This window comes from Haliotis cracherodii, unplaced genomic scaffold (assembly GCF_022045235.1).
Source record: "Haliotis cracherodii isolate W230 unplaced genomic scaffold, xgHalCrac1.p SCAF_3, whole genome shotgun sequence".
Lineage (NCBI taxonomy): Eukaryota > Metazoa > Mollusca > Gastropoda > Lepetellida > Haliotidae > Haliotis > Haliotis cracherodii.
Window position 1 is genome coordinate 37,728,958 of NW_027266286.1, and position 15,989 is coordinate 37,744,946.

Here is a 15,989-nt window from a genome sequence, read left to right on the forward strand (position 1 = left end):
GACAAGTGTAACAACGATTTTGTTTTTATTCATATGAAGTACAAGTATTGTCGAAAGTTATACCCGACGTCCACGTGACACATTGACATGTTACATCAGCAGCTGGTTTAGTCATTAGTTCGAACCGGGAAGCGTAATGCAGTCAAAATCAAACTAATCAAATAACAAAAACCCAAGCCCATCTTGAGTTCCAAGTCAAACAATTCCTATCTCATCCCACCGTTATATAAACATTTACAGCCTAACCAAACACAAGTAGATGTTACTAAAGTTCGATTTCGGTCAGTAAAGAGGCCACATAAGAAAACATGCACTGAAACATGCATTGTCAGCCTCTGACAATGTCACTTATGTTAATTACAGCTCATTGATCATATGTAGTCACAATAGCTGCCAAAGTAAACCTTCTATTTACATGTAGAGGTGAGACAAACATCTGTGGTCTATATTCCTGATAGTCCCAAGTTGAATGGTGATATACAGAAGTCGGTCATCACAGATAACGATATATTTTAGAACCACACCCGATGCAAATGGTGGAACACAGATACTGTGATCGAGGTAGACAGACAAAGATGGAGGGAAATGAAACCGTCTACCGATTCGTTTACCTCCAGACAGAGCAGCCGCACTAATTTAGAGACAATTACATTTCAAGATTTACAGTCTACCGCAGCCCCACCCGATGTAGATGGTAGAACGCTTGGGCGACCACCAAATAAACATGGAGGGAAATGAGACCGTTTACAAGTTCGCTTACAAATGCCACTCATGAACTGTAGTATTTGGAAGGAAAAATAAAAGTATCCTGTGAAAAGGAGAAACGCAAATACAGACGGATGAACTTAGACACCAGGAGACCAGCAAACACAGAAGGATGAACAGAGACACCAGGAGACCAGCAAATACAGAAAGATGAACAGAGACACCAGGAGACCAGCAAATACAGAAGGATGAACATAGACACCAGGAGACCAGCAAATACAGAATGATGAACAAAGACACCAGGAGACAAAAAAATTTCAGAAGGATGAACAAAGACACCAGGAGACCAGCAAATACAGAAGGTTGAACAGAGACACCAGGAGACCAGCAAATACAGAAGGATGAACATAGACACCAGGAGACCAGCAAATACAGAATGATGAACAAAGACACCAGGAGACCAGAAATTTCAGAAGGATGAACAAAGACACCAGGAGACCAGCAAATACAGAAGGATGAACAGAGACACCAGGAGACCAGCAAATTCAGAAGGATGAATATAGACACCTGCAAATACAGAAGGATGAACGTAGTTGTTTTGTTGTTTAACGCCGCACTCATCAATATTCTAGCTACGGCGGTCTGTAAATAATCGAGTCTGGACATGATAATGGGATGAACATAGACACCACGAGACCGGCAAATACAGAAGGATGAACATGGACACCACGACACCAGTAAATACAGAAGGATGAACATAGACACAAGCAAATACAGAAGGATAAACTAAGACACCACGAGACCAGTAAATGCAGAAGGATGAACATAGACACCACGAGATCGGCAAATACAGAAGGATGAACATGGGCACCACGACACCAGTAAATACAAAAGGATGAACATAGACACCACGAGATCGGCAAATACAGAAGGATGACCATAGACACCACGAGACCAGCAAATACAGAAGGATGAACATGGACACCATCAAACACAGAGGATGGGCATATACACCAGAACATCAGCAAATACAGAAGGATAAATACGGACACCAGTAGACCAGCAAATACAGAGGGATGGATGAACATAGACACCACGAGACAAGTAAATAGAGAAGGATGAACATAGACACCACGAGACCAGTAAATACAGAACGATAAACATAGACACCACGGGACCGGCAAATACAGAAGGATAGACAGGGACACCACGAGACCAGTAAATACAGAAGGATGAACATAGACACAAGCAAATACAGAAGGATGAACATAGACACCACGAGACCGGCAAATACAGAAGGATGAACATGGACACCATCAAATACAGAGGATGGGCATAAACACCAGGACATCAGCAAATACAGAAGGATAAATACAGACACCAGGAGACCAGCAAATACTGGAGGAAGGAAATAAGACACCAATGGACCAGTAAATACAGATGAACGAGTTTTAACATAGACACTAGCAAACACGGGTGGATGAACATAGACACCAGGACACCAGCAAATGCAGAAGGATAAATATAGACACCAAGAGACCAGCAAATACAGAAGGATAAATATAGACACCAAGAGACCAGCAAATACAGGAGGGTGGAAACTAGACACCAAGAGACCAGCAAATACAGGAGGATGAACATGGACACCATCAAACACAGAGGATTGGCATGGACACCAGGACATCAGCAAATACAGAAGGATAAATACAGACACCAGGAGACCAGCAAATACAGGAGGATGAACATGGACACCATCAAACACAGAGGATTGGCATGGACACCAGGACATCAGCAAATACAGAAGGATAAATACAGACACCAGGAGACCAGCAAATACAGGAGGATGAACATGGACACCATCAAACACAGAGGATTGGCATGGACACCAGGGCATCAGCAAATACAGAAGGATAAATACAGACACCAGGAGACCAGCAAATACTGGAGGAAGGAAATAAGACACCAATGGACCAGTAAATACAGATGAATGAGTTTTAACATAGACACAAGCAAATACGGGTGGATGAACATAGACACCAGGACACCAGCAAATACAGAAGGATAAATATAGACACCAAGAGACCAGCAAATACAGAAGGATAAATATAGACACCAAGAGACCAGCAAATACAGGAGGGTGGAAACTAGACACCGGGAGACCAGCAAATACAGGAGGATGGACACTGGACACCAAGAGACCAGTAGATACAGGGGGATGGACACTAGACACCAAGAGACCAGCAAATATTGGAGGATGGAAATAAGACACGAATGGACCAGTAAATACAGATGGATGAAGTTTAACACAGACACAAGCAAATACGGGTGGATGAACATAGACACCAGGACACCAGCAAATACAGAAGGATAAATATAGACACCAAAAGATCAGCAGATACAGAAGGATAAATATAGACACCAAGAGACCAGCAAATACAGGTGGATGGAAACTAGACACCGGGAGACCAGCAAATACAGGAGGATGGACACTGGACACCAAGAGATCAGCAAATACTTGAGAATGGACATACGACACCATTGGACCAGTAAATACAGATGGATGAGTTTTAACATAGACACAAACAAATACGGGTGGATGAACATAGACACCAGGACACCAGCAAATACAAAAGGATAAATATAGACACCAACAGACCAGCAAATACAGAAGGATGGACACTGGACACCAAGAGACCAGCAGATACAGGGGGATGGACACTAGACACCGGGAGACCAGCAAATACAGGAGGATAATTAAGACACCAGGAGACCAGCAAATACGGAAGGATAAATATAGACACCAAGAGACCAGCAAATACAGAAGGATAAATATAGACACCAAGAGACCAGCAAATACAGGAGGGTGGAAACTAGACACCAAGAGACCAGTAAATACGGATGGATGACTTTTAACATAGACACAAGCAAACACGGTTGGATGAACATAGACACCAGGACACCAGCAAATACAGAAGGATGAACATAAAAGCCGGGAAACCAGTAAATACAGAAGGATGAACATAGACACTAGCAAATACAGGAGGATGGACAACAGATAACAGGGAAACAGCAAATACAGAAGCATGAACATCATGCACCAGGGGTTCTATAGATGGATATATAACAGGGAACAAACTAACGTAATAGATAGATAATCATTACTGTCAGACAAGTCTATCAACATTTACTCAGGTATTTAAAGGCTATTGCACCTTTTGTAATGGGCGACTTAGCTCAACTCAAATACTCTCGACCTCTTTTAAATATTGAGTTTAAATTCGCGAAGGGTCTTTTAATTTTTATTTTTGTTTAAACCTTTTAGCCTAGGATCCCCAGCTTGAGCAAATACTTTGACATGACTTTGTTGACTATACAAACTATTGTGGCTCGAATGGCCGCAGAAAAGTGCCCCCTGGCAAGCCCAACATTTGTAGTTTTTTTAAGCGAGTGGCGTTTGCTGTGTTGCAAGAATCATTTGCCGTACGTGAGTGTCATTCTCTCTGGTCAATTGTCGTCACCGGCCACCGCTTCGTGTACACTGACCATTTTGAAGCAAGTCAGGACAAATATTCAACACTACTGTTGGATATCCTAAACAGCTTGTACTTCCATAGATATAGAAGTTGCACTGTAATTACCACAGTCTTCCCAACTGTAGTTTATGTTGCATCGACTAGAACAGTCTTCCTAACTGTAGTTTATGTTGCATCGACTAGAACAATCTTCCTAACTGTAGTTTATGTTGCATCGACTAGAACAGTCTTCCTAACTGTAGTTTAAGTTGCATCGACTAGAATAGTCTTCCTAACTGTAGTTTATGTTGCATCGACTAGAACAGTCTTCCTAACTGTAGTTTATGTTGCATCGACTAGAACAGTCTTCCTAACTGTAGTTTATGTTGCATCGACTAGAACAGTCTTCCTAACTGTAGTTTATGTTTCATCGACTAGAACAGTCTTCCAAACTGTAGTTTATGTTGCATTGACTAGAACAGTCTTCCTAACTGTAGATGCATTACTTGCCGCCTTAATGTATGACTCCCATACCCGTCAAATACAACTCTTGTGCTCACGGTCAACGCTAACAGATCACGTGACCACTAGCGTCTGCCGTGATCCCGAACATTGTATAATGTATCGCGCATGGTGTAAGTGACATGTGAGTCCATCGAATTTCCATTTTTCGGTCCAAATCGCTCGCATTCTCTAAGTTTTCAGTTAATTTTCTGCCAGTTAGTTTTGTTTGACATGAGATTAGGAGAGCGGGAGAGCGAAATATGATTCCCTTCGGCTGCGAGACCCTTAGATGATTGCTAGAAAATTACATTATCATATGTCAATATACAATATTCGAACGCAAGACGACAAGACCCAATACAATTGGTGGACACTGAACAGACTGGCCACATCACCAAGTAAATGTTTATAATTTATCGCACGCTGATATATACGCGGAAATGGTCCAATAGTAACGTGTAACGTCCTGAACATAATTTGTTTTGATATTTAATGTGCATATAACGAATATAATAAGTTTGTAAAAGTGGGTATTAATTAGGTCCTACACGATACTGAACACGTGGAGATGCCCTGGTGATGGGACGTAACATACAGCATTTTGCATACAAAACTGAAACTATTGTATCATAATGATGGTGTGAAAACGTGCAGAAACTGAGCACTGTCTACAAAAGCCTTACATAAGAAAGATACATCTCGTCAAAACACTCATATTGTTTTAGGTTCATGGAGCTTGTAGGCGAGACACATTTTCTTGAAAATAGAAGACATGTAAAGAATACAAAAAATATTCCCAACCATTTTTCCTCACGGACTGTGTTCCGTAAAAACAGAGCTCATTTGTTGACAGAAAACTATATAAAACCGGAGTGGACCCGACAAAAACCAACTGAGGTCGCTACAGGAAACACTCAATCTTTCGTCGAAAATAGTGGACGAAGAAAATGAGTTTCAATTTGAGATAATTGCCAGCCCACGTTGGTGAAGCACGGCCAGGTGAAACAGTATCTCACGCCGGCCGAGGAACGCGCATTATGCCGCTCTTTTACAAGTATAATTTGAAAATGTAGCCCTGTGTTTTATTTGACCTTTGTCTAAATCCGGCGAGAGCAAAGTCAACCATCTTTCCATTTAATGAACATTAGGCGGAGGATGGGTAGCTGGAATTTACGGTTCCGGGTTTCGGGCACGAGTCTTTGTTACAGTATCTACCTAACACATAAACTTAACTCTCCTTTGATGTTGCCGATTGCTTGATGAAGCATCTAACAACGACCCATGTGTCTCTACGAGGAATGTATACTGGTTAGGAACTGGTCGGTTTTGAAGCCGTTATTAAACATCCAATATCAAACTTCATCGGTTAAAATGTGCTCCTATGAATGATGCATGTACAGCTGTCCCCAGACAGGTCAAGATAGTATACACGTCACGTCGTACATAAGCAGGTATATTGCACGGCACAAACCCTAAATATATATATATTCCTTTAATTGTTGTCTTGAACTGATGATCAAGGTGTTGAATGTGAATTACAGAGCTACCATTTTATCCGTCTCAAATGTGTCAATTATATAAAATGGCCCATTATATCAATTCTACGACATATGTTTCAGCTACATCGTGAACACTATCGTGAATAAATTATTTGTCAAAATCCTGCTGCAATATGCCCTTAATCGTGTAAAAGGTTATCATGAAAATCAAAGAAGTAATATATTTTATCTTACAGCTCTTATTCGGAATCAAATATCCCCCCATTTTCCAGACACCCAACATGTTAAGCTGACATGTAGTTTTATGTTTCTTTTAGGGTGTATAAGATATTTACTTCTGCTTCTATCGGTTTAACATCTGATTATAATGCTATCATATGCAAGTATGACAATTTGGGTGGAAATAACAGTGTGGGGTGTTTGAGAATAATACAGCTTCCACACCTTCATTACTGAAGTGGGCTCACAATAAGATCCTCATCAAATATAAGCTGTAAACTATGCAGTCTTACTATGTCTAACTAAACATATCGACTATTTCCAAGTATTATAATATATTTCAACATTCATATCAACAAACGTATTACACATTCTAAGAATTGGCAAATCTCTTTCGTTATAATAATGTTGCTATTTCCTGCAGAGGCCCGTTGAAAGATTGTGGCATATTTAATGTCGGAAGACTGATTATGTAAATAAGATGCTTGTTTTCTGCTTTTCGTTTGCCTAACATATTTGTCACTTTTATATTTATAATATTATCAGAAATATTACGTACAGTTGTATGGGTACTTGGTTTTAATGTGCACTCAAACTGAAAAATGATTACATTATTGAACAATTTAAACCTGCCTGTTATTACTGTTAGTGTAAGGAAAGCAATCATTCCGCTATTTGTGGGTTGTCCGTCTTCAATAAATATCTGCTCCATGTGCTCCGCATTCAGCACTAAAACCATATGATTAATAGCGTTTCGGTGTCCCCTATCGTCCTCCTATCTGAGCGCTGTTTTCAATGCAAACTGACAGTGTGCTTCCCGAGACGAGAGAGTAATATAAATGTAGTCTTCATCAGTGTCCTATCGACCGTTAACTGCCCGTCACGCAATGACCCATTTGGTCTGGAGGAGGCAGCCACGCCTCACTCACATGCAGCAGCCTGTGCATAGGTTGTGCATATACTACATTCCTTGAAGCACATAGGTTTCCCAATTTATTCAAAAGGTTAATACAACTGACTGACGTTTTCATCTGCGAAGGACAGTGAACGAACACTTACTCAAAAACAGAAAAATCTTCTGTTCCTCGGCACTGGGTTCTTTCCACAATAAAGGCTGCAATCATTACACATGAGGTTGTATCATTTCCGCGACCGGCTGCCTTCTCGGAAAAGTTCCTGCTTCCATATATATAATTGAGGCAATGTTTTCTCACGCGCCTCTAACGTCTACTGTTTACTCGAGATGTACATATATAATTACGTTTATCAGAACAACGTTGAAAAATCCGTGGTGTTTATTTTAAAAGAAATACTTTGGCGTGTCCTGTTTACTCCTTCATGTACGAGTCCGCCATACTAACCTGACGATATGATATATTTACATAGATCGCCCCTAGAAAGATGCGCAAATATTTGCTGTGGTGGAAAATGCAAACCAGAAATGTTCTCGCTTTATATCGTAATTACTACACTTACTTCCCGAAACAATCAATAAGATATACATTTTGAAAAATGTGTAAACATGAGGATTATAGTAAGGAATTGATTGTGAAAGAGACGTTAGTCGCTATATTGGTCCACCGGTCGATCGAGCTCACTCAAAAAATAAAAAAAGTGCTCCGAAATAATTTCCCCTTTGTTTAAATACCAGCACCAGTCCCGGCAAGACAAATTTCTTTCTGCTTTCCATAAAATATCGACCCATGATTAAAAGAGCACCCTGTGATAATATTGTCTCGGTTCTCGTTTGATTGAGTGTTGATTGAGCCGGCCACTATAAAGCACGGCACAGTTGGTATTCGCAACATAAGATTTTTTTCCTATTTGCGGCTGGACTAATTTGTCATGAAGCTCAGATTTTGATTGGACAGAAATTTGTCACTGACAAATACTGAGAAAATAAACAAGTTTATTGCAACAGAATATAAAGAAAATTATTTGTATATATTGTTATCAGAGTAATGGTTATGTACAGCGCAATTCACGTCATGCTTCATAGTTAGACATGAATAATACGTATTTGTTTTACATATGTCACAGATAGGATTACTACGTAAATGCAAACCAGCAAAAAGAGTCATACATTCTCAAACAAGATTACATTGTGTATACAAACAGTTGTATATTACATTTTGTATACAGATAGCTGTAAATAAGATTATGTATAAACAGCTGGAAATTACATTTTGTATACAGACAGCTATAAATAACATTTTGTAAACAGAAACCTGTAAATTACATTGTGTATACAGACAGCTGTAGATTACGTTGTGTATACAGACAGTTGTGAATTACATTATATATATACAGACGTTGTACATTACACTGTGTAAACAGACAGTTGTAAATTACACTGTGTATACAGACAGTTGTAAATTACACTGTGTATAAGACGACAGTTGTAAATTACATTGTGTATACAGACAGCTGTAAATTGATTTCGTATACAGACAGTTGTAAATTACATTATGTTTACAGACAGTTGTAAATTACATTTTGTAAACAGACAGCTGTAAGAAATGGTATAGCTCCGTTCAAGATTACATTGTTGTAAATTACACTGTGTATGCAGACAGATGTAAATGACATTGTGTATAAGACCGTTGTAAATTACATTGTCTATACAGACAGCTGTAAATTACATTTTGTATACAGGCAGTTGTAAATTACAATGTGTATACATGCAGTTGTAAATTACATTGTTTTAACAGACAGTTGTAAATTACATTGTGTATAAGACGATAGCTGTAAATTACATTGTGTATACAGACAGATGTAAATTACATTGTGTGTACAGACAGATGTAAATTGCATTGTGTATACAGACAGTTGTAAATAACATTGTGTATACAGACAGCTGTAAATTACATTGTGTTTACAGACAGTTGTAAATTACATTGTGTATACAGACTGCTGTAGAGTACATTTTGTATACAGACAGCTGTGAATTACATTGTGTATAAAACAGTTGTAATTACATTGTGTACACAGCTGTAAAAATTCGTACATTCTCAAACAAGATTGCAGTTTGTCCACTACACCATATGTTTCCCTACAACACTAGTTGCCCCACGACACCACATGTTTCCCCACGACACCACATGTTCCCCACAACACCACATGTATCCCCACTTCACATGTCTCCCAACAACACCGCTTGTTTCCCCACAACACCACATGCCTCCCCACAACACCACATGTTTCCCCACAACACCACATGTTTCCCCACAACACCACATGTTTCCCCACAACATCACATGGCTCCCCACAACATCACATGTTTCCCCACGACACCGCTTGTTTCCCCACAACACCACATGTTTCCCCACAACACCACATGGCTCCCCACAACATCACATGTTTCCCCACAACACCGCTTGTTTCCCCACAACACCACGTTTCCCCACAACACCACATGTTTCCCCACAACACCACATGCCTCCCCACAACACCACATGTTTCCCCACAACACCACATGGCTCCCCACAACACCACATGGCTCCCCACAACACCACATGGCTCCCCACAACACCACATGTTTCCCCACAACACCACACGTGTCCCCACAACGCCACTTGTTTCCCCACGACACCACATGTTCCCCACACCTCCACATGTTTCCCCACAACACCACATAGTTCCCCACAATCCCACACTTGTCCTTACTACACCTCATGTTTCACAACACTTCACATATGTTTCCCAAGCACTTCACGTTTCCTAACAACATCACATGGTACCTCAATATTACTCAGAACTCCCCCCCCCCCCCCCCCCCCCCCAGAACACCACGTTTCCACACAACAGAACACCACATGTCTCCCCAATACTTCACAGGTTCCCCCAAGAACACCACGTTTCCCCACAGCACTACACCACATGGTTCCCCAATACCTCATATGTTTCTCCACAAAATCACATTTTTACACACTACACATGTGTCCACGATACTGCACATGTTCCCCAATACTTTAAATGTCAGCCCGATACACCACGCAGCCCAAAACATTTGAAAATTATTTAGAACACATTCCCTATCTGAACTTCTCTCCATATTATCCCTGTGTGTGTGTGCGTGCGTGCATGCGTGCGTGCGCGTACGTGAGAGACACGTTCAGTTGTACCGCTGGCGGCCCGCAACGGTAGGGCTGGGTAAAAGGGGTCGTGTATAGGCATGAATTAGTAGGATTCTGTCGGTAGATTTAGCCTGAAAATTGAACGAGATCTTTCTGTAAGTAGTTTGAACTGAACTAGGAATATTATATGGCATTCATTGTCAAGTAATATCGACTGGGTTGTCCACTGAAATCACAACCTTCTACTCGGAACGCACGTGGTGTTTAGTAAACTAATTTTGTTGTCAATAGCAACACGTGTCCCCCGTGGGAAATATGGGAAACTGATCAATGATCTACGCCATGCCTATCCCAACGTTTGTTTAACTTCAATTGAAATCATTGACTGATTTCTACATCTATCTATCTACCTATCTTTCCATCCATCCATCCATCCGTCACTGTTAGTAATGTTTTATGTTTCTTACGTTCAAAACGCAATCGCACAAGAAGAGAATTCTTTCATCCTGTATGAAGGACACAGGTCAGTTGAAATTGCGACATGTTTTTTTATGGACAATTTACTTTCGCTCGACTAAATTTATAAATGGAAAGGTTTCTAACCAGGAGTGTAAACGATCACTCATATGTGCGTGATTGCATCTAATGAATTTTATATAATTTACTGGAAAATTGTGAGCATGTGGGAAAGTGCTCATTTGATCTTATCCTTAGTGTCAGATAACAACAGCAGATCAAATGACACATTTGCATTTTATCTAACGTTGGTTATTTAATCGTGTACGGGGGATGTGATGCAGCCCCGATGTTTGTCCTCGCTAATCGTTCTAACATAACGGGTGACACCCCCTCACTGTCCGTTTACCCTCGCCGGGCGCACTGGCATCTCACTAACGCGGTGTCGTAATTTTGGTATGTTTTGGCTTATTTCGGTATGAAGACAATTCGCTATAGCAGCCCAGCGTGCCGTCCCACCCATCTCCTCCCGATACCAGTCATAATAAACATCGAGAGTAAACATGGCAGTAGTGTTGGGATCGACTATAGTTGTTGATAGTCTGCGAGTTTTCACGTTCCCCATGTACATGCACTGACAATGTTGTTAATTGGTGTTTGCAGGAATCTGCATCCACCTTTCTTACCCGTCAGCCACCAGCCCGCCCACTGCGGCGGACCAGCCCCCCCCCCCCCCACACACACACACACACCCAAACCACCCACATCACCCCGCCCCTACCCAAGCCAGGGCTACAAGGGTGACGTGATAGGGGGGGGGGGGGGGGGGCTGGGTTTTAACAGCTCGAGTCGCAGTTACATGTGAAATCTCCGATAAAGCACAGTTTCACTCTAACGTTACAACTGTCTCTATGCTCAATTTGATAGTTGTAGTTTTGCTGTGTTAACACTCTTCAAATGCGTCCTCTTATAGGCTTGGATACACACAATAGTAGGACACGACATGACAAAATAAAGGGTTACTTTCCAATGCGTTAATATGAGGTGAGAATTAATATCATGAATATAAAATGTGATACTGAAACCATGGGATCAATCAAGTTGCAATGTTAGCACTAATAATGTGATAAATATTAAAAGGAAAAAGGTCGATGCTTTATTTCTAAACGGGGCCTTCACATTCACAAATCGGCGATATATGTGAATTTTGAAGTTGAGTGATTTTGCATGTGAGTCTGAACTAGCGTGTACAAGTGAGCCGGGGGGACGAGTTCTGTTTGTCTAATGACGCCATTGCCGACAACTACACACAAAACTGTCGCCACGTCCTACAGCTGGTGCTCTGTTGCAAGTATCTGCTGACCGACCAATATCCTATAGATTTGTGGCCAGACCGGGGCGCAGATACGGGTCGCTGCTGGGTGGATCTACAAACCTAACAGTAGAACTCTGCAAGTTTGGCGTCATTACATAAAACAAAACTTGACTATAATCAAAATAATAAATGTCATTACATAGGTTATTTGTAAATCATATTTAAAGTGGTTTTATTTGGTGGAGACATAGATAGGGATTGGCTTACGCTTTTGGGCGTGGATTTGGCGCATTATAAATATGCACATTATAGGAACACAGAACTTCGAATTGCTTAATATGTCTACTGTGTGTCAAACGTCCACACAATATTACTGATTTTTTTTGTTTTATGAAAAGAAATAAAACATAATATAAAACATTGGAAAGATTAATTAATGTTAGCGCGATTGTTTGAATGTGATAAAGCATGTGATTAAGACCTGGCGACAAGACGCTCTTGTCCATGATTAGCGTAACATTCTTTTGTTGTTTCAACACCGATTTAAGTCAGAGATCGATAATTGTTTAGTTGAATCCAAGGAGACGAAGCGCAGATATGTCATCTATTACCAGATTGCCCGTTCAGGCGAAGGGAGCACTTTCAAACAGCTATACAGATATACAACTTAACAAAACCAAATATATCATTTTGTCCGGATTTAGTATAGACAAGGGAATATGCAAAGTAGAGAAATGCACACTATGGATTTTAGGAACAATGACGTGTTCTTAATATTGTTATTGTTATTAGCAGTAGTATTGTCGTTGTCCTAACTAACATGATTGATTTTATTTGTGACTCGTGTGATTTGTGTAATAATGACGAAGCAAATTGCTACAGTTCTTCAACTGTCCTGTTTTTTAATAAATATTTTTACCGAATTCATAGTGTTTTAAAAACTCTCTTTTAGGTTTCTTTTCGTAAATGTCTTCTAAAAATTGGCATGGCTAATTGAAAATACTACACTAGGTCAATTATGTATGGAAACACTCCAGAATCACGGTGATATGTTCACGTATCAGTTTGGGTTGAATTTCTCTATTATTGTGAAGCTATTAATGTTTGTTGGACACTTTAGTTTGGATAAATGACCTTTTTGGAACGACTGGAACTTAATAATATTGGTAGAATGTTGATTTCCCACACATCGTGCGTGTTAACGTTGTTGCGTGTCATGAGTATTGGTAGCTAATTTAATATTCCTTCATCACATGGTGTCCGAAAATAAATCTGCACATCATTTACAACCTTCGTTTGTAATTAACACATCACCAGCATTGTGTAAGAATACAGACTAAATATGTATTATATTATAGAACGTTCAGTTGTTTTAGTTTAGCCTAATCAATTAATTTATCCATGACAAACTTAGCAAGCAACGAAATTTGTGTGCCTCTTTCTTGTTTTGATATTGTCTCCATACAATCGATATATACATTTGGGATAGAATTTTCTGCAAGAGCAAACTAAATACGATCATGAGTTGTGAGACGATTGAGAATTTGAAATTGATCATTTCGGGTAAATGTACACATATGAAATGGGGCTGGGTGTACACATGCCGTCTCTCATTTCAGCTGTCACTATCGTATTGAAGGGCTTTCAGTACAACCAGCCACAGCGGCCCGCGCACACACTGTATTTTTCATTAAGAACGCATTATATTTTACTGGTTTGTTTTCTGAAGATCTGCGTTGATGATACAGTCCTCACAATTAACAGAGTTTTGGGAGAGCTATATTTCATCAGTGTTCAATGTTACTGCAATCGTTCCTATGTAGCCACAAACAAATTATGTCAAGACAGTTTCTCTTTACAATTGCTACATATATTAGCAATTCAAATATTTCTTTTACTGCAGTTTAGTATTCTGTATTTGCTCAGTGATTGTAAATGTATATATGCCTTGTAAAATTCAGCGAATTGGAAAATATTTTAACATTCTATATTTTCTGATGGTAAAATGAACATGTCTTCATCACTTGAAATGGACATGTATCTGTGAAGGACACTACCATCTACTTGTGCACTCACAACATTTGTGTTGACAATTTCGTTAACGTAATAGTCGCATCTAAACAGGGAGAGCCGTAAAGCCGACATCTCCCGCCTTGCATCGCCAAACATGTCAACAGAAACTACACGGAACACGCTACGAATTTGGAGACATTTTTTACGATCCAGTAGGATTCAAAATTCATTCATTAATCAACGTTCATCCTAACTTCTTTTATTTTTATTCAGAGATTATTTATTGCTTTCATATTTAAACCATTGCATCGTCAAATGTATGTTTCCCGACAAAGACGAATCGTACAGTTTGTTTATTTGTTTTTTTGTAAAATGCAGACACAGAGCATGATCTCGCACATTCATTGTTCATCATTTGAAAACAGTATCTGTTCAATAAAATTCAGAACAAAGCATGTATGTATCTTCCTTTCATGACACTGCAGTTTCAGCTTAATGAAGAATTGGATTTCTTGCTGAAAGTGATCCTCAAAAGATGTTCACGATAGATTCAATTACTCTTCTTAATTTTAATGGAAGTCGTTACTAATTGAATTATGTATGAATTTTTATTTCAAATCATTAACATATAAAAGCTACGTGTGAATAACCGAATATCCATTTTGACTGTATGAACTCTTCGAAAAACTCTCCGCAGAAACTAACTGAATGATTCACAATAAGGTGTAGGCTAGTCTCATCCCCTATCTTCAAGTCACTGGTTGTTGATAAATAGTTTTGAGTGCGGTTTGTGTGCACATGAAGGTACGTGTGAACAACTAGGCCAGTAAAATAGCACATTTTGTAAAATAATACCAATAAGTTGCAATAACTTTTTAACAAAATGTAGTAACAGTAAAAGCCTTCATATTGATAAACTTGCTATCCTGTGTAAAACGATTCAGTTATAATTAATTGGATTAAATAGGTAATTTTGGCACAGAATTATGAAGGCAAATCATTGCATATACATGTATGTAAGGTTTGCAGTGTACATCATACTCACAACAGGAAGACCTGGCAGTAAATCTACTTTCCACATTGGCCAAAACAACACTGATTGCTCAACACTCCAACATATATTTGAAACGATGGATCCTTACTTCTGAGTTACAAACAGCGTGTCCCCTAATAAACCATATATCTAAATTTTGCAACGGAAATCTATTTTCGGCACAATACACTGTAAATGTTTCTTAAAAAAGAAATTGACCCTTTGTTTAAAAGAAATTTCGACCAATGTCGAGAACAGTAGCGCAATCTCCTTTACTGAAATATGTGCACCAAAATAGCCTATACTTACCAGGTAATCCTGCGCGCTCGTACCGGAGCAGGTGTAGACAGCAAGCAAGTGGTCACCACAGATATCGTCAACACACTGGGCAATAACGAGGTTACAGCTGAAGCGGCCAATCACATATACCAGTTTGGTTTGAAGCATTTGACTAGTTACCTCCCCGTTATACAGCAGCGCATACATAAAACTTGGATCAGTGAAAAAATTGTATAATTGTGAGGAATAGGACGATTACTTTATAAATTCAGGCAAGATGTTGCAGATCTATATTAAGTTCAGTGAAACATCGACACACCAGACTAGTTAAATCAAAATCATTTGCACCGTCCGGACAAACCAATTTAAAAGTACATT

General features: G+C 39.6%; 1 protein-coding gene across 1 annotated transcript in view; it reads right to left on the reverse strand.

Moving 5' to 3' along the window:
- The window catches only part of LOC139474317 (single-minded homolog 2-like), an 80,394-nt gene extending 64,690 nt beyond the window's left edge, over positions 1-15,704 (reverse strand). The window contains exon 1 of the mRNA XM_071257282.1: positions 15,642-15,704. The gene's annotated coding sequence lies outside the window, so the exon portion shown is untranslated. The remainder of the gene's footprint in view (positions 1-15,641) is intronic.
- Between the last annotated feature and the right edge of the window lie 285 nt (positions 15,705-15,989).